The 20,162-nt window shown below is 45.0% G+C and overlaps 1 long non-coding RNA gene across 3 annotated transcripts in view; it reads right to left on the bottom strand.

Annotated features, from left to right (window-relative positions):
- LOC121019464 (uncharacterized) overlaps nucleotides 1-20,162 on the bottom strand; it is a 245,863-nt gene that overhangs the window by 25,363 nt on the left and 200,338 nt on the right. The gene's annotated exons all lie outside the window — the stretch shown is intronic.

Below are 20,162 nucleotides of genomic sequence, written 5' to 3'. Positions count from 1 at the left end.
GAGTTTGACCTTACACCAACTTTCAAGCAGGGAAACTAGAATTCTGGGTCCAGTGAATAATTATTTCCCCTTCCTTATTTACCACTCATATCCCATCATCCAAAACTTAGACATGTGGCCACACATTGCTGCCAGGAAGACTGGGAAATGCAGTCTTTATTCCTAGGTGACCATATGCTCTATGAACAATCATCTTATGCTGGAAGAAAGGAAGGCTGGATACGGAGGGACAGCTGGTAGCCCTTTGCTCAGCATCCTCAGGTCTCCATGGCAACCTCTCCTACCCACACAGCCTGCACCCTGGGTCAGAGTTCACAGAACCGCCTGGCATGAGTGACAGCAGCAAAAAGCCACCACGCTTCATTCCAAGTCTTCCAGGACCCACTACATGTGACATGAGCCATCCAATGGGAAAACTGGGAAGCCATATATCTTTCTTCAGATCCCACTGACCCTTTGCATCATCTCTCCCCCCCCCCCCCACTTCCTTTCTCTCCTTTTTTGAAAGTTTATTTATTTTGAGTGGGCAGAGACAGAGGGAGAGAGAACCCCAAGCAGGCTCCACGCTCTGTGCAGAACCCAACAAGGGGTTCCATCTCACCACTGTAAGGCCGATACCTGAGTTGAAACCCAGAGTCTATCGCTTATCCTACTGAGCCACTGAGGCACCTCTCCCCTACTCTCTTTCTCTTATACCACATTATCTGCAACTTGAGAGGCATCAGGTCTAACAAAAAGATCACTAACTTTGACCCAGCAGACCAGGGTTTGAATCTTGGATAAGCCACTTACAAGATATATGGCCTTAAATATTTAACCTGTCTGTACCTCATTTTCCCATCTGTAAAATGGGGATTATAAGATCTCGTGGGAACTGTGTTAAGGACTAAGTGGCTCGTAGTAAGAGCTCAATAAATGGCAGCTACTGTTATCACAATGATTCACTTGGTCACTGAGGTCACTGCAGCTGCCTTCCACGTAATCACCCAATAAGCAGAGTTTATTAAAAAAGCCTCTGTGCCAGGGTTAAGCCACATGGTTTTCAAAGAATCAATATGTTAAGCTACCCAGCATAAGCAGACAGGTTATAAATACAATTAGATTTCAAAGACTGTCCCAGATTGGCAGAGACCTCTGTACTCCCTGGTTTATCATTTTTCTGTGTGTTGCTAATATTGCTAATAATAGCAGTGATAGCTGTCATTTGTCAAGGGTCCCCCGTGTGCCAGACCCTGTGCTTTTCGATCCTCATGGTGGACCCAGGAGGCAGGCTTTCTCAGTCTCCTTTCACAAGTGAGGAGACGGCTCAGAGGGGAAAGCGATTTGCCCCAAGTCACCCAGAGCCAGCTTGGTACTCAGATTCAACTCTAAAACAGCATTTTGTATTTATTCATCTGCTCCTTCTTATACTTCTTTATAAAAAAAAAAAAATTCCCTCAAAATGATGAGTACAAATCACCTGTTACCACACAACTCTCTCCTCTCGAAGTCTATAATGAAGAAGTAAGTGAGAGCCACCGCCAGGCTTGCCGATCCCTCCCACGTAGGGAACCACTCTTAGAAGCCTGTTCTTCATGCCTATGCAGTTTAATAGTCTTTCAATTGTCATTCCCACTCGCTTTCAAACAAGTCATTTCAAACAGGAGGAGCTAAAACTGCCAGGTTCAAACCTGCCAGGAGAAATGGCTTACACACCACACTCGCTGGCTTCAGTGGGTATGTTTCTTCCATTCGTGTGTTCAGTCACTCCTTTATCCGTTCAGTAAACACCAACCAAGCACCTCACACTCACCAAGAACATCTTAGGCACCTGGAATACAAAAATTAGTAAGATTCAGGCTCTCTCTTGGAGAAATCATTAGCATACATAGGAAGCCCATTCCCCGTCACAACACAAAAAGGAAAGAGGTGTAACGTGTCAAAATGAAGGTCAAAATGAGGACAAAGCCAGGGAAAGAGACACTTGAGTTTAGAATAAGAGGATGCACGGACTACACACGACCAGGGGGTGCGTCATCCCAAGCAGAGGCCAGTAGGAGGGAAGGTAGAGGCCTCTTGTGTGGTTAGGACACCATGGAAGGCAGTGGGAAAGTCACTCCAGCCTTGAATAACATTCCTATTTGACTGCACCTGACCTTTCAAGCGGCTATAAGGCCTCTTCTTCTAGAAGGAAGATAGATGTTCCACTCATAGACATGTTAGCTACTGAAACTAATATAACACTGTATGTTAACTATACTGGAATTAAAATGAAAACTTATGGATAAGTAAGTAAATAAGATGCCAACATTTTAAAATCCATTATTAGGAATATGTGACAATAGGAAGACATGAAGTATTACCAACACGTGCTACAACATGGATGAATCTTGAAAACATTATGCCAGGTGTAAGAAGCCAGTCAGAAAAGGCCATATACTGTTTGATTCCATTTATACAAAATGCCCAGAATAGGCAAGTCTATTGAGACAAAGTAGATTCGCGGTTGCCTAGGGGTAGTGGGTGTTGAGAGGAAATGGAAAGCGACTCTGGGGCATATGGGGGTTTGGGGGGAGGAGATAAAGGAAATGTTTTAGTATTGATTGTCGTGATGGTTGCACATTCTGTGAATATACTAAAAACATTGAATTGTATACTTTAAATGAATGACTTATATGGTATGTGAATTATGTCTCAATAAAGCTTTTTAATTTTTTTAATATTTATTTATTTTTGAGAGAGAGAGAGCGAGCATGAGCAGGGGAGGGGCAGAGAGAGAGGGAGACACAGAATCCAAAGCGGGCTCCAGGGTCTGAGCTGTGAGCACAGAGCCTGACGCAGGGCTTGAACCTATGAACTGCAAGATCATGACCTGAGCTGAAGTCAGATGCTCAACCGACGGAGCCACCCAGACGCCCCTTGTTGTAATTGTTACTTTCTCATAACCTCACTTTGGACATAGGGACAAAAAAATCTGCTTTTGAATTTGGGTTACATTGAGAGTCCATTGGCCAGTCAACAAACCAAATCTATTTTTCTCTTTCCCTGGTTTAATCCAGAGGTTACCTGGAGGACCTTGTCTTCAAACTGCCTCCATCAGAATCACCTGGAGTGCAGGATACAAATGCAGATTCCCAGGCACCATCCAAGCCCAGTGAATCAAAATCATGGGACATGCATCCCAGGAATCTAGACTTTAATTCTGATATGTACCAAAGTTGAAGGACTGTGCTCTACACAATGATTCTTGGCTTGTAACTTCCTCCATTGCATGATGCTGAGCCCCAACCGATTTTGAGTGCAAACTGATCCCAAATAGACCCAGACTGCTGAGACCACAGATTTACATCAAGACATACCTGATGTGGAAGAATCTCTGTAAAGAGAGATAAAAATAAATGCAAACTAAGTGTGTGACTATTGTAGGTGAGGTGTGAGAGGCAGACAGTCTGAATGGGCCAATGGAAGGTTTCACAGAAAGGCTAAGGACAGAAAGAAGGGGATGGCTAGCTTGTGTTCCAGATGTGCAACTGGCCACATGTAGGATGTCAGTCCCAAATCTGATGAGCTGGATGACCTCAGATTTAACTCCTCTAATCTCAGTGGTGGGTTGGGTCACCTAAGAACATGCCAGATCTTCCCAACCTACAGTACATCCTTCTGACCTCTGTGCCTTTAGCCTCATCACTACCCCTCTCTGAGTTCAATCTCTTCATGTATAAAATGATGGGTTTGATCCTGATTGTCTAGGGATTCTTTCCCCCCTCTGACATCATGTCATACAAGATCAAATGACTTTTGGGAAATATTGGGATGGTTTCTACTATGGTTTTGACCCCCAGGATTAAAACAAGAAAGGATATGACCTGCATATTTCAAGATCCATTTGATTGAGGTATATTTTACCTCTGATAAAATGCACCCATTTTAAGAGTACATGTTGGTGAGTTTTGACACATACAACCTTTGGCGCTACCGCAATAATCAAGATAAAGAGCATTTCAATATCCCCCCAAAGTTCCCCATGCTCCTTCCTAGACAATCCCTCCTCAGTGTTTTCTATCACTATAGATTGTATTTGTCTTTTCTAGAATTTCATATGCTGAAATAATTCAACATGAACTCCTTTATGTGTAATTCCTAGAGATCCACCCATGTTGTGATGTGCATGGGTAAAGTCTCCCCTTTATTACCAGCTCTGTTTTCTTTTTCTTTTCTTTTTAATTTTTTTTTCAACTTTTTTTTTTCAACGTGTATTTATTTTTGGGACAGAGAGAGACAGAGCATGAACGGGGGAGGGGCAGAGAGAGAGGGAGACACAGAATCGGAAACAGGCTCCAGGCTCTGAGCCATCAGCCCAGAGCCTGACGCGGGGCTCGAACTCCCGGACCGCGAGATCGTGACCTGGCTGAAGTCGGACGCTTAACCGACTGCGCCACCCAGGCGCCCCACCAGCTCTGTTTTCATGTGCCTGAGAAATGGAGAGCAATCATCACTTCCTAGGAAGCCCTCCACCTCCCCTGACTAAGCCAAACCTGTCATTTGTTCCCACATCCCATGTACCCTAACTCCGTATTCCTTGCCACAAACCTTTTGGTTTCTCCATAGCTGCCCAAGGGTCAGGGAGAAATCTGGGAAATCCAGAAATCTGGAGAAATCCCAGGCCCTGGGAAATGTGAGGTTTGTGGGTGCTTCCACTACCCAGGATGTTGCTACACCGTTTATAATGTCCTGGCCTCAGGTTGTAATGTGATGGTCAGTTGATCATTATGTTCTAGTAGGTCCTTCCAGAGGCACTCTTGTGGTTGTATCCACATTCCAAATCCCGGCTTTTGGGATTTGGTTTGGGTAACAGCGGGGTTTAGTCTGCTAATGGAAGGTCCCTTCCTCATACCCATTCTCTAGCCAGAATGTTCCATGCAGATGGTCCCTAGTAAATATGTGACCTTTCCTGTACCTTGAAGGGGAGACAATAAAGTTTACGGGGCAGAACTACAGCAACCGTCTATAGCTTAGAGACTGATCATCATGACCTTGGCCTCCCCCAGGAAGTCTGTTCAAGATGTCAGCTTGAGTATTCAGAAGGGCTCTTATCCCAGTCATCCTTGTTGTCATTTTCACGTATTTGTGTGAATGTTTTGTTACTGTCTCTTCCCCCACAGACTTGCAAACTTCAGAGGTCAGAGCCTGGCCTGTTCTGGCCCCCTCTCCATCGTCAGTGTTCAGCACACTACCTAATACACAGAGGACGACCAACTGGTATGTGCTGCCCAAAACACAGAAGGGGGAGAAAGAAGTGAAAACGTAACAGATGGGAAGGAGGGAGGAGGAAAGGAACAAGGGAAGGAAGGAAGGAAGGAAGGAAGGAAGGAAGGAAGGAAGGGCGGGCAGATTACATTGTGGGAGTTCTTCCCCATAGCACTTGTAACAAGGTGAACTCTGATAGACAATATCAAGCATGTCTTTACTTATTCTGTCATGGGTTGAGTTGTGCCTCCACAGAAAGATACACTCAAATCCTAAATCCTGGTACCTGTCAGTATGACCTTATTTGGAAATAGGGTCTTTGCAGATGCAACTGAGTTAAGGTGAGGTCGTCTTGAAGGCGGGTGAACTCTAAATCCAATGACTGGTGTCCTCATAAGAAGAGGGGAAGAGACACAGGCATGCAGGGGGAAAGAGGAAGTGAGTGGAGGGATGCGTCTACAATCCAAGAAGAGCTGAGAATTGTTAGTAACATCAGAAGCTAGGAGGAGGCAAGGAAGGACCTTCCTCTAGAGCATTAAGAGAGAGCATGGCCTGGCTGACGCCTTTGCTTTTGAGTGTCTAGCCTCCAGGATTGTGAGAGAAGAAAGTTCTGTTGTTTTAAGCCATCCAGGTGTGTGGTCATCTGCTAAAGCAGCCCCAGGAAGCTAATACGTACACCCATCAAATGAGGTTGTAATTACAACCTGTCTACTGGGCTGTTTCCCCTGCGAAAGGCAGGGGCTGCGTGTTGTTCACCTCAGTCACCCCAGTACTAGGACTGTGTGCTACATGGTGGGGTGTTGTTGCTTGGTCTCCATTCACTGAGTGGCCAGGAGGAAAAGAGGGTGGTGGTGGCTCTGTGGGACCCTCTGAGCCTCTCCGGGCATCAGCAGTTACATCTTTTCCATAGGAAACCAGCTCAAGGGCACCACCTTGCCCAAGAGCAGGTAGGATTCCTCCTCCCTGGAAGGAAAAACTAATTCACTTCCTTTCTGAGGCTCCCCCCTGTGTCCCACTCCCCAAATACCCTTTCACTGCAGAATGCCTCACCACAAACCTACTCCTGCGTCCACTGAAATCCTTCAAGTCGGCAAAGAGCAGAATAGCTCATCAAGGACCAGGTTTGCAGGTGACTGAGCCGTACTGGGAATCACAGCTCATTTTTAGAAAATAAACTCCAATTAGCAATCTCAGTTGCTTGTTTCATTTCCTGGCTGTTCAAATTTCACGTGTGCTGCCACTGCTGCTGCGGCTGCTGCTGTTGCAGCCACCATCTCTGTGGGGACTTCAAACCTGGAGACCCTGGGGACATGTGTGAGTTCTTCGTTCTTAACCTCAAGAGACCTGCATTCTGGAGAGGTGAGGTCTAAGCATGGAGGACGCGTGACCGCCACACTGATCACCTTGCACGCACCAGGCACCAGGCCGCCCCCTGCACACACTCGCGAAACGTGCGATATTGGTCCCATTTCACAGGTGAAAAACTGAGGCTTGGAGAGGTTAAGGATTCTCCATCTCAAAGAATGTTAGCCTCTTCTCTCCTCCCCCCTCCTCTGCTGTCCAAGCCAGAACGGAAATCATTTTTAACTCTCATACAATCAATTAATAATTCTGCTCCTTTGGCCCACAAACTGGGTCTCAAATCCACACACCTCTCTCCATCCCCACTGCCAACGCTCTGGTCTAGCAAATGATGTCTGATTGCCCAGTGTGCACTAGGCTGTGCCCTGAGCACCTGGGATACATAGAGAAACAAAACTTGTCAAGTCTGGATCTCCAAGAGAGACTTCGTTCCAGCAGTGTCTTGCCTAGATTATTGGTACATCCTCCAGTTCATTCTTCCTTTTCTCTCCGTCCACAGAAACCATTCTCCACAGTGCAGCTGACTTTTTCAAAATAAAAATATGATCATGTCACCCCCTCCTTACAATTGTCTGCGTGGTTCCTGTTGCTCTAAGGATTAAGGGTTATCCTCCCTAAAATGGTTTACAAATCTCTCTCATGACCTGACCCTCGTGATCTCTTTAGACCCAGCTCTCGCTGTTCTCCTCTCTGCCACGCACTCCATATCCACTTTCTTCCATATGAACTTTCCTCAGTTTAATTTGGAGTCTAAGGCACCGCACTCTCTCTAGCCCCTGGCTGCCATATATGCAAGTTCCTTTGCCCGGCATATGGCTCTCTTCTGTTTCCTTCCACTGGGAAGCTTTCCCAGACCTTCCACACTGCTCAGACTACATTAGGGGTTTCTGCTATGTGACCTTATGGCATCAAGTCTTCCCATATCCTGGCACAGGTCACTCCTTGTTAATGCTGTCTTTGGCACTGGGTTGTACCCTTTGAAGACAGGGATGGGGTCTGCCCTTCTTGTCATTGTATCCACAGCACTAACAGCATCTCTCAGTATTTGCTTATGGAATGAGTGGATGAATGCATGAATAGTGAAGAAGTAACAGGTCTTAGTCTCATAGCTAGTAAGTGGCAGGAATGGAATTTGAACACTAAACCCCCTCCTCTTAACCACCATCATCCACTGTGAGGGATGTGGTCAGATGTAAATAAAGTGAGTTTTTGGGAAGAACATACCATCATTTGTCATAAATCTTTCTAATCAGAAGCAGGGCAGGGAAGTGGATGATACACAGGATATGGTGTGAGTGCTTCATCATCCTGGGTCTAGAGAATGATCAACTTTATCCCCGGTTATCAAGGGAATGGCAGAAACACAGAATACGCAAGGAAGCATGGATTTTAGACATTGTCTTGTCTTTCAGCTCCATGGGAATGTCAAAACTGAGGCTCAGTGTGGAAAGGGATGCCCTCCTCAACTTACCCACTGCAAGAGGCAAATGTAGCCCTAGAATCCCCAATTTCTTGACACCAGATCCCATGCTGATATCATGAGCGTAACTAAACTTGGGGGAAGTCTAAGTGTCTTAGCCATCATAAAGTGGCTCAAAAGCAAAAAAAAAAAAAAATCCTAAATTTTTCCCATGCATCAGAGCTGTGGCTTTGGAGGAGAAATCCTTACTGTTTGATGTAAAATTCCTTTCCAAGAAAAGGAGGAAGGTGAATGAAAGGAAGGATGAATATTGATACAACCTAGGTGAGCACAGCAACCATGGTGGGTCATTTCAGGAAAACCAATGGACGTTTTTAGTCCTTCCCCAATAGGGAAGAGAATGAGGAAGAGAAAGGAAATCCAACCCATGTGTGGGGCTACTTATAACCACCTCCACTGGGAGGAAATTAGAATGGATGGAGGGGTTGGTGGGAAGACTGAGCCAGCCCCACCCAGTTACTGTGTGCCAGTCATGCTAAGTGTATCATATGCCTCAGCCCATTGACTTCTCACAACAACCCAAAAACACATATGCCCATAGTTGTACAACTAGCAGGTACTGAGTGGGGACTGGAGTCTCCTTCAAGCCTAGGGTTCATAAACAATATGCTATGTTGACTCTGGGCCATCAAAATTGTTGGCCAACATCAAATACTGCCTCGTTGGGAATTATGTCATCTTCCCTACCCAAGGGAAGTCCCAGACAAATTAAGAGTGATTCCCAAGATCCCTCAGAAAACCCTACAATCTGGAAATGCCCAAAGATCAAAAGTATTGAAAAAAAAGCACTAATTTCATACCTTCTGGAAAGTTCTCAACCACTGAGAACAAAGAAAACAACCATTAAACATCTATCATGTGCCAAGTACTATGCTTTCCGTATATAACCTCAAATAGTATGTGATTGACCCTGGGAGATCATTATTATCTCCATCTTCATTTCCTCTTAAAAAAAAAAAAAAAGCACCTTCAAAGAAGTCAGGTAACGTATCCAAAGTCAGACAGATGAATTTAGGATTCAAGGCTAGGTCTGCCTGTCTCCAAACTCCTGCCCTTAACCATGATGAGATGCCACAATGCCACAGCACTACCACCAGCCAAATGGTAGCACCTGGGGAAAATACAGTGAGTCTGAGGTCCAGTGTCCTGACTTCTGTGTCTTGACTTTATCTGTCAGAAAGCATCTGCCACCCATGGTGATTTGAAGGTAAAATCCAGCAACTTCAGAACACATGGAGATTTGCACCATGCAAATATAGGCTCTTTTGCTCTGCTTTGAATTATTATTATCCATTGTCCTTGGAGAGATGTGAAGGAGGGAGAGGCAATTTTTTGCTAAGCCCCCAGCTGGAAAAAGACATAACTTGGAATGAGGTGGGGGTGACAGAGTTCACTCCCCTTCCTTCGGCTAAGGCCTCTGCTTTAATTTGCATATATGCAGATTCCTGAGAAGCCACCCTGTAGCTACTAATAGCATTTGCTGACTCTTGCCCTGGAGTGAACTCACCCCTGCTCAAGGCTTCCTGAGTCCTTCACCCTCAATGTTCTCCCTGCCACTCATCCTCAGAATCCTTGGTAGGATTATAACTATAGAGACAGTAAAAGCCAACTGTTCCTATGACATCTAAAAACCAAGAATCAGCCCATTTCACCCTGCCCAGAAATTCCAAAGCAGGGATGTAGCTAGAGTTCCCTGTAGCAACCACAAACCAGGCTGGGGAGCCATTAGGTTAAGCTGTGGCCCTGCAAGCCTCCCTTGGTTTCCTCATATGTAAAACGGGCATAGTAAAGGGGCCTCCTCATAGGATTGTGCTGCGGATTAAAAGAGCTAATGCGTTTAAAGCCTTTACACCAGGGCTGGTGCAAAGTAAACATTTTCTAAGTGGTAGTGTGGGGCTTGTACAACCCATGTTCAGATAGCTTGGTGGTTAAGGACCTGGACTCTGAAGATGGACGGGCCTGGATTCAAGTCCTAGCAGTTCATTTTCTAGCTGTGTGACACTAGGCAAGTTTTTGACCCCTCTGAATTTATTTCCTCTTCTATAAAAAGGGGGGAGGGGTGAGGGGGGTCTGCAGAGAGGAGTACCCACCTCTAAAGTTTGTTCTGGGAATGAAATGAGCAATTATGCCAGGCACATGGTAAGTATTTGTACTATAGCTCAGGCTCCCTAACAAGATACCACACAGACTGGGTGGCAGATCAACAGACATTAATTTCCTCACAGTTTTAGAGCCTAGGAGTTCATCAAAGTGCTGGAGAATTCGGTTTCTGGTGAGACCTCTCTTCCTGGCCTGCAGACCACCACCTTCTCACGATGTGTGCACCTGGCCTTCCCTCCACGCACAGAGTGGGAGCTGGGTGTCTCTTCCTCTTCTCATAAGACAAAAGTCCTATTAATCAGATTATGGTCCTACTCTTATGATCTCATTTAACCTTGATTACCTATCTGAAGGCCCTATCTCCAAATACTGTCTTACTGGGGGTTAGAGCTTCTACACACAGATTTTAGTGGGACACAGTTCAGTCCCGTAGCTGCAGTCAAACAATGTTAACTATTTTGAGCAGTCCACCAACTGAGGAAGGAAGCTGAAACTAAAATACAGAAGTGGAAAGCTGATTACCTGTTTCGCCCTCTGCAATCCAAACCACTGCCTCCATTTGCCCTCCAACCACTGAGGGGTAGCTGTGTCACCAATGCATGGATGCTTCCAGTAACTCAGATCTTCAGTGATGCTGTCACCACTCATGGAGAATCTATTTTCTCCTTTCACTACCCTTTTCTAGAGTTCTTTTTACTTCCTTTGGACCAAGTTGAGATGACAACACTCATTCACAGAACTACCTGAGAATCTATTTCTCTGCTCCCAGCAGCTGGTGGCTTTGCCAGGAACCAAAATATGTTTCCAGCGGTGGGTGAGGCAGCTGGGGAATTCCTATCTAATACTGGAGAATTTGGGGACCCTAGAGAGCCAGGGATTCCCTAAGAATCTTCAAGGGGAAAAAGAACATTGTGTTAGGTTTCTATTTGCAGTTTTATTAATATATTAGTAACTAATGTTTGTTGAGCACTTACTTTGTGGTATCTACTAAGCAGTGTGTGGGAGCTTTATAGGGGTCATTTCATTCCACTTTGAGAATAGCTCCACTACATAAGTTCTCAGTGAGGAGAGGGAGAAGAGCCTGTCCTCCCTGGAGACATTTGACAATGTCTGGAGACATTTTTCGTTGTCAAATCTGGAGTTGGGGGTAAAGAGATTGTGACACTGGCATCTAGTGGGTAGAGGCCAGGGATGGGACAGCCCCCCTACCCCCACCCCCACCCTAGGGGAAATAATTACCTGGCCCAAAATATCAATAGTGCCAAGGTTGAGAAAGTCTGCTCTGCTCTGCAAGATAGGTATTCCTATTTTCCTGTTTTACAGGCAAGAACACTAAATATCAGAGAACATAAGCAATCAGTTCCAAGACACAGAGCAAGCAGGGTCTGAACACAGGTCTGATGGATTTCAGAGTCTGTCTCTCCAACCCAGACCAGCAGACCACTATGATCATGCATCAAACATAATGTTCTGTCATCATGAGAGCCATTGGTGTCTCTGAGACCCTGGAGCCATGTGCAGATGCCCACACTTCATCACAGATGGGCTGGCTGAAGCAACTTCCATGGCATGCTTACCCAAGATTCCAAATCATCCTTGATCCAACAGAAGAGATACCTTCCACGAGAGAATAAAAGAAAGCCTGATTCATGAATTTGCCAAGGGGTCCCCCACCCCCACCCCCAGCTGCAGCTAATGTAGGTATTTCCAGCTATAGATTTTGTTGAATCTTGGGGACTGAAAAAAAGAAAATTGGCTTCAGGTGCCAGGCTGATGCGAGCCTGAGTCTGGTAAGGAGAATGACTCCCCCTACCTCTCCATATTCATCCTCATACTTTGGATCAAAAAGTAATTGCCAATTGTTGTCATGTTAAGAGAGAGGTAACTGTGTAGGTCAAGCTTTCTGATTTCTTATTCAGAAAAATTTTCCATTCCCCAAACTCTCAATGAGAAGCCCAAACCTAAGAAAGCTGTGTTGTCAAAAGGGGCTCAGAAAACACAAATGATTTTCTTTAAAGACTCCTTTGTCCATCAGAAAGCAAGCAACTGGATCAGACTAATTATTTCCCAACAAAGACGTGAGGTTTCCTTTCAACATCTGCTTGCTTCTTGCTATCAAAGGAGCATTTTTAAAAAAATGTATCCTGGACAAGGCAGATCAAAAGAGAGGCACGTGTCTGGGGCAAATAATATTTTTTCACATTATTTCCAGTTGAATTTGCTTAAATCTCTCGTATTTTACCAGGTGTCGTTATGTGAAATCTTCACCTTGAGTTAAGGCTGGTGAGGGAATAGGAAGGCTCTCTAGTGAGTGGTGCTGGGTAACAGAATGAAAAGGCAAAGACAGGCCCGGGGTGACCGGTGAATAAAAGGAACAAGAAAGAAGCAACTGTTTTATCTCAATAATGTTATTGATACTCACGTCTGTATTAGAGATGTGCAGGGACCACACGTGTGAACGGGAAGGGGATTATTCCAAAGGAAAATCAATGTCTGGATTAAAATGTGTTTATGAAGTTATGTCAAGTGAGCTTTTTTTATCTCTTGCCTCAGGATTACCCTCAGAGGCCCCAGTGCATGCAACCATCGTGCCTTTCTCGCGGCATACTTGAGCATCGAGGATTAGCCGTGGGAAAGGGTGAAGTGTCCTTTTGGACAGGGTAATGCAAAAATGGAAATAACCATAGTAAAAGCACTCTTGTGAGCCCTTTGTATGTTTTAGTTTGTGTTGTTCTCCCGATAACTTTAGAAGGGGGGGGGCATTCTTAACTCTCCACTTACTTTTACAGCTGGAGAAACTGAGGCACAGTGTGTAGGTGCAGGTGTCCTGGTTAAAAGCTGGGGCACGTCTGAAAGTGCAGGCTGCCTTGGTTCAGATTCTGATTCTGCATTTGCAAGCTTTGTGATCTTGGCCAAATCAAGGCCAAGTTATCTTTCTGAGTCTGTTTCCTCAATAGTAAAACAGAGATAGCAATGATCACTGTGGTGGTGATGATACTTAGTGAAAGAAACATCCTAGCATTGTTCTAGGCATGAAATGAAATAATCTGAGCTTAGAACCCTGCCTTGCATGGATCACCATGTGCACCATCTGTATGATTCATATTTTTGGAGCTGATGACCCATTCAGAGCTTTTAATTTGAGGAGATGCAGACTTAGTCTGGCGCCATAGAAAGATCTTTATGTTAAAGCAGATCAAGCTAATGCCAGCTCAGCTCCTGTGTGATCCTAGACAACTCAGACTATCTGAATCTCAGATCATGGTGTGTGAAGAAGAGCCTCGTCCAGTAGTGGCCAGGATTAATAATGATTAATTTGCAAGCAATATTCAATGAGTAAAAGGCATTTTTTTTTAAACCTCAGAACTCTGGAAGACTTTCTTTCCCTTTTTCTGTCAATCTCTGTCATCAGACTCCCAGCCCTGAGCCAACCCTAAACAATGTCTGGTAGGAGGCCAGGAGTTCATTTTGGTGCCTTGTGTCCATCTTTGGCCACAAGCCCCTAGATGTCTGTTGACCCGCCAGGCCAGTCCTCTCAACCAACCCCTATTGAGTTGGCTTCGGTCTCAGGCTCCTGGCTCAGTTTCCCTATTATCCTCACTTCCCCACTGGATCAGGGTGTTCCCCCATAGAGTTGAGTCTCTGACCAAAAGCTTAGTTTTAGCAGCCCTGGGACCTTGGGAGGACACTGTCTCCTCTTCCATGTCCCCTAGCCATTAACCAAAGCCCTATATGAAGTCCAGAACCCAACGTCACCACCCACTAGTCAGACAGGAGTTTAAATCCTGGCTCTGGTTGACCAAATCACTTTACCTCTCCATGCCTCAGTTTCCTTACCTGTAAAATGGAGAGAATAAACCACATAAATGATGGCATTGTGGAGGGGATTAAATACATTGCATGTAAAGCACTTAGGACACTGCCTGGTTCATGGTAAACTATCAGTAAAAGTTAGTGACATTCTGTGGACACTGGTCATAGCTCCACTCTCACATCTGCATTTAGGTCAGGCTCCTAGAATGTCATCTGCAGCATATCCCTTTCATACCAGGCTAGTTTCCTGGCCCAAGCCCTTCATACTTCTGACATACTTGCATTCTTTCAACCACCCCCTAACCAGAGCACCCCTTTACCAGAGCATCATGCCTGGTAAAGTTCCACATTTTACATCTCGGTGTCACCCAGCCTCTCGGAATACATCTAGGCTAACTGTATGATTTAGGAACTGTATGATTTAGGGACTGCATGGAACTGTCCACATACAAAACTGTTGCCCATTATTAGGAAGACCAATAGGTCTGGGGTGAAAGATGTCCTCAGACCAGGTTCCCATTCCATCAGCAGAGTAAAGTGGCTTCTCATGGTTCTCCAGAGAGACTGAATCCTCAGAATTCATTGGGTTGCAAGTGACAGAAACTCAGCCCACTGTAGCTTAAGCAAAACAAGGACTTTAAGTGGCTTCCATGAAAGGTCCAGATGGTAGCCTGGCTTTAAGGAAGACTTGAGGAAATGGCACCAAGAATCTGCTTCTATCTCTCAACTCAGCTGTCTTTCATGTTGACTACAATCTTAGGCAACCTCTCCCTTTTTCATAATACAGAGGGCAGTTCTGGGTAATACTACTACTAGGTTGGCATCCCCATGGACAGAGAACCACATTTTCCCAATGGTTCCATCTCAAATCCCCAAATGGAATCCCATTGGCTCTGACTGGGTCACATGGTCATCCCTTAACCAATCACTGTGGTCAGGGAAATGGTACATAACCATTGATTACATCGCCATCACACATCCACACCTGGAGCTAGGGGGAGATGGGGTAAACAGCTTCTCTCAAAACACCTGGGCTGAGTGTGGCGCGTGTGGAATCCCTTATTCCCCAAGGGATAAACAGGGAATCTGATTAGAAAGAAGGAGAATGGGGGGGCACCTGGGTGGCTCAGTAGGTTAAGCGTCCGACTTTGGCTCAGGTCATGATCTCACCCTCTGTGAGTTCAAGCTCCATGTCAGGGTCTGTGCTGACAGCTCAGAGCCTGGAGCCTGCTTCAGATTCTGTGTCTCCTTCTCTCTCTCTGACCCTGCCCCATTCATGCTCTGTCTCTCTCTGTCTCAAAAATAAATAAACATTAAAAAAAAAAAAGAAAAAAGAAAAGAAGGAAGGAGAATGGATGCGGAGGATGCCTATCACTGGTGGAGAGCTAGAACAACTTCACTAGGGCACTTCAAGCCCAGACTGTAGATTGGTTCAGCTCTACTCCAGGAATGTTCCCGTGGATCAATCGGAGACAAAGCCTATGACTTCAGACGTCACTTAGTATTATTCTCCTCACCAGCAGAGTCACCCTCTTTCAGCTGTCAGTGTTCCACCTCCCAACGCACACCTTGCTGGTGCTAATCTCCCAACCTGCTGCTGACACCTTGTGACTTAATTCCCACAGATGGGTGTCTGCGTTTAAGAGCATGCGTTGTCATTGAAATAACAGGATGCTAAAACCTTTACAAATTGATATGCCAGACAAGAGGGAGGCAAAAATGAATGCTAAGTTTCCTTGCATAATACTCTGTGGGATGTGTTTTTCCCCCTAAGAATATTTTAGCATTAATTAAGATAAACAATGATATATGCTGAAAGACAATTGAATCTGTTCTTGGTTAAAAATGGCCTCGTTGTGTAAAAATAGTACCCAAATTATAGCATATAAAGATGCAGAGGGAAAAATACTGTAAACCTATAACATGATTAAAATAGAAATGCAAACCGGTAATGATGAGGCCTTGAACAAATCTGGGGGAAGAAGGGAAAGATGGGTAAGAAGCAAAATGTGTCATCATGCTTAATTTATTCATCTCCCTCTGGGATCCTCTTTACTGTGCTTCTCTTTAATAATAACTACCATTTATCATGGCATGGTTAACATTTGTTTTCAGTGAAAGTGCGGTTGCTATTATCATTTTATAAGTGAGGCATCTGAGCTTTAGAGAGTTTAAGTCAAGGTCACACAGGTAGGAAGTGGTAGAATCAGGCTTAGAAGCAGGTTAGCTTAATTTACCAGCCAAGTACCTCCCATCTCTCTAGGCTGCCCCACTGCTCCCACAGTCTCCTCTGTGTGAGCAACCCCCCCCCACCCCCTCCGTTATCTAGCCAGTTAATCTCTTCAGGTTAGAAGGAGCATGAAGTTAAGAGCTCACACATAGCCCATCTATGATGTGCCAGTCACTGTTGTAAGCTTTCGTATGTATCTGCACACTTAATCCTCACCATTGGGAGATTATTACCAGCACTCTCCACATTTTGCAGATGGGGAAATTTGAATGTTGTGTCCGAGGTCTGACAGTGGTGAGAGTTGGAATCCAAGCCAAGTGATCTAGCTTCAGAGCCCGTGTTCTGAGCTACTGTGCTTTCCTGTCTTCTCTTTCCTTTAAGGAACCACTTGTGGCATCTGATGTCACTCCTCCAGCACCGTTCTCCCCAGAGTTCTGACAGGGTTGACTACCTACAGTGTCTGTCTGGGTATAGTCTTCTATTTTAGGAGGGGACGTTTTTATGTCTTTGTCTAATAGCTTCCCTGCAAGTCTGAAAATTCCTTGAGAGCCAAGAGTTCCCAGTATTCCTCCTCTCTCCCACTTGACATTCCTGGTTAGTGTCTTGCATGTGATAGGGGTCTGGCAGTGTTTCATGAGGAGGCTGATGAAGGGCAGTTAATTTTGCTTCATTCCATGGCTGCCATCTGCGAGCTGAGAGCCAAGGGGCCATTATCCTCGAGTGGGTCCTTGTATAGGAAAGGGCTGGGGAGGATGAGGGATGGCTTTCCACGAAGCCACCCTCGCCTGCAGGAATAATTCAAAGCTGTGGCAAGGTTTCCTCTCAGGTGCAAATTTATTTCATTCACTCATTTCCTCACCTATTCGTGCATTTACCCAAGAGTTACTGACCAGCCACCTTGTGCCAGATGCTCTGCTTGGCCCTTGGGTATAAAATGGTGCATGCAAGCCCATCTCTGCTCAGATGGACAGAGGAATGACAGAAGAGCGGCTGCCAGCTTAGCCAGGGCATCAGGAAAGCAGCACCAGTGGCTCTTCACTTGTGCCGTTTTCAAGCCCCGCAAACTCAAAGAACAGTAACAGGAAATTGAAGGCGCCTCTCGTGTCCCTGCCTCTGCTCATGGTCAGAAGGTGAAGTCTTGTCACATCTGATGCATGAGGTCCACAGCCCTTGCTGCAAAGTTCTGGCTGTAAGGTGGCAGGTTGGAAAGCTCTCTTCTCCTTGCCATCATTTTTGGACCTCCCGAATCAAATCCACACTTGCTTTTCTTTCTAATGAGAGGACAGTGTGAGCTTCTTCCTTGGCTACCCTTGGCTTCTCCAAGCCAAGTTCTTTTTTCTCTCCACAATGACAACAGCTTTAAAGGATTTTGAGAATCCTATCACTTCCCTTTAAACCCTTTATCAGGTGTCTAGTGTGTGTCAGTAAATTTATACTTGTGTTATCTTTCAGATACTTGTTTTTGCCTGCTTAAACGTGGGGAAGCCCATGAACCTTGTAAAAACAATCTGAACCCAAAATGTTACTGTTATTTGTCTTAAATTTCCTTATATGTATCTGTTCTGTTTGAGTTGGTGGTTATATTTTCCCATGTCCTCCCGCCACATAAATGGAACTATCATAAATGCTTTTTTATTGTGTACTCTTACTGTAAAACCTGTATATGTACACACCTCTCTCTTTTCCATATATAATATGGATTGCTTTTTATAATCAGAGACACAATGTGTACCTGAATGTCTGTAGAGCACTGAGCAATACAGAAATGTGTAAGCAGGACAGGAAAGTTCTGCAACCCTCCCCACCTCTCCAAGCAACCATCACCAGTTCCTGGCTTCGGGATAGATTTACCGCCATGATTAGGACAAATTAGCCATCCAGCGGTGAAGGTTATATATAAGGTTACAAGGAACGAAGGAATTTTTTTTTTTTTTTACTTCCTTTCCATCTTTTTTCTCTCCCCAAGTCAACAATGTTAGGAGGCAAGGTATATCTTCCTTTTGTTCATGTTTATATAAATAGAGGGAAACGTAATTTTGTCTGTTAACAATGGGGCGGGGTCATTCTGTGTTTTATGAAAAGGGGTCTTATGACATACATTTTCTACATCTTGCTTGTGTCATGAACTAGAAAGCACATGTGGAACCCCCTCCAAATGAACTGATATAGGCTTGATGTGTTTATTTTAAGGGCTGCATAATAGTCCACAGCATGGGGCACCAGCCTGTACTCTTTTCTCCCCAGCTTTTTCCCACTGGAAAGCGCCAGGCACAGAACTTCTGGATCTCTCCCTTCCTCCAGCTAGTCTGGAGGTGGAGAGGAGTAGGTAACTCTGTTTCTTTTCTGTTCCCCTTCAGCCTTGGCTTTGGCATTAAAAATGCCCGGAAAAGACTCCCTTTTTCTCTTTGCTGTCATATGCCAGAGAGAAACCAAGGCAATGAGGATGGAAAGTGAGTGAGGGGAAAAACAGGTTAACATTTAAAAGCTATGCTTTGGGGTGCCTGGGTGGCGCAGTCGGTTGAGCGTCCGACTTCAGCCAGGTCACGATCTCGTGATCTCGCGGGATCTCGTGATCTCGCGGTCCGTGAGTTCGAGCCCCGCGTCGGGCTCTGGGCTGATGGCTCAGAGCCTGGAGCCTGTTTCCAATTCTGTGTCTCCCTCTCTCTCTGCCCCTCCCCCGTTCGTGCTCTGTCTCTCTCTGTCCCAAAAATAAACGTTGAAAAAAATTAAAAAAAAATTAAAAAAAATAAAATAAAAGCTATGCTTTTACCACATGATTCCAATGATTTCATGGCACTGTATGGTACGCAGACGACTTCCCACCTTGTATTCAAAACGCACACTCACACAGGTGTTCTCTCCTCCCTCATCTTTCGACTCAATTTAGCTGTCACTTCTCCAGGACACCTTCGCTGACCTCTCAGGCTCCTCACGTGGCACATCACCCTGTCACCAACATACAAGAAAGTGTTTTGGAAAACAAGTGAGTGAAGTCCACATTATTTGGGGGATGCGTTTTTGTTATAAAAAGTTTCACATTTTTACAGAAAAAGAAACAATAGTATAAGAAATATCTACAGATCCACCACTGAGAAGCTCTCTAAGGATTCTAGCTTACTTAAATTTTTTTAATTAATTTTTTGAGGGGGAGGGAGGGAGGGGGAGAGAGAGAGAGAGAGAGAGAGAGAATACTAAGTATTCTCCACATCCAGCAGGAAGTCCACTTGAGGGCTCGATCTCATGATTGTGAGGTCATGAGCTGAAATCAAGTCAGATGCTTAACTAACTGAGCCACCCAGGTGCCCCAACTCTAACTTATTTTAAAAATTAAAAACAAACAAAACAAAAACCTCTTACAAATTCTAGCTAATTTTAGGAATTTGTAACATGCCACTTGCTAGAACTAATACCAGAACTCACCTTCCCTGCTACTGAAGAACATTGTCAAAGGAAAATCAGAGCTGGGCAGTCATGAAAATAGTGAAAACAGATTTCATTCAGGACTACTGCAAGAGGAGGAAGAGAAACCTCCGTGTGAAACTGGGCTCATCTTGGAATCCAGCATTAACAAGTGAGGATTTATGGCCAAGGAGTAGGCAGGGATGTGAGTAGATAGAAAGTGACAAGGAGGAGGGGCACCTGGGTGGCTCAGTCGGTTAAGCGTCTGACTTCAGCTCAGGTCATGATCTCACGGTTTGCTCCTTGGAGCCCCAGGTCGGGCTCTGTGCTGACAGCTAGGAGCCTGGAGCCTGCTTCAGATTCTGTGTGTGTCTCTCTCTGCCCCTCCCCAGCTCATGCTCTGTGTCTGTCTCTCTCTCAAAAATAAATAAAAACATTTTTAAAAAATTAAAAAAAAAAGAGAGAAAGTTACAAGGAGGAAATATCAGAGGTAAAGGGAGATTTCTGGCTAAACCAACTTAGCAGGACTTTTGCAATACAAATAAACACAGA

The sequence above is a fragment of the Herpailurus yagouaroundi genome, unplaced genomic scaffold (genome assembly GCF_014898765.1).
Source record: "Herpailurus yagouaroundi ecotype Mexico unplaced genomic scaffold, PumYag 222, whole genome shotgun sequence".
Taxonomy (NCBI): domain Eukaryota; kingdom Metazoa; phylum Chordata; class Mammalia; order Carnivora; family Felidae; genus Herpailurus; species Herpailurus yagouaroundi.
Note: the sequence above shows the minus strand (reverse complement) of the source record. Positions and strands in the feature narration are given on the sequence as shown.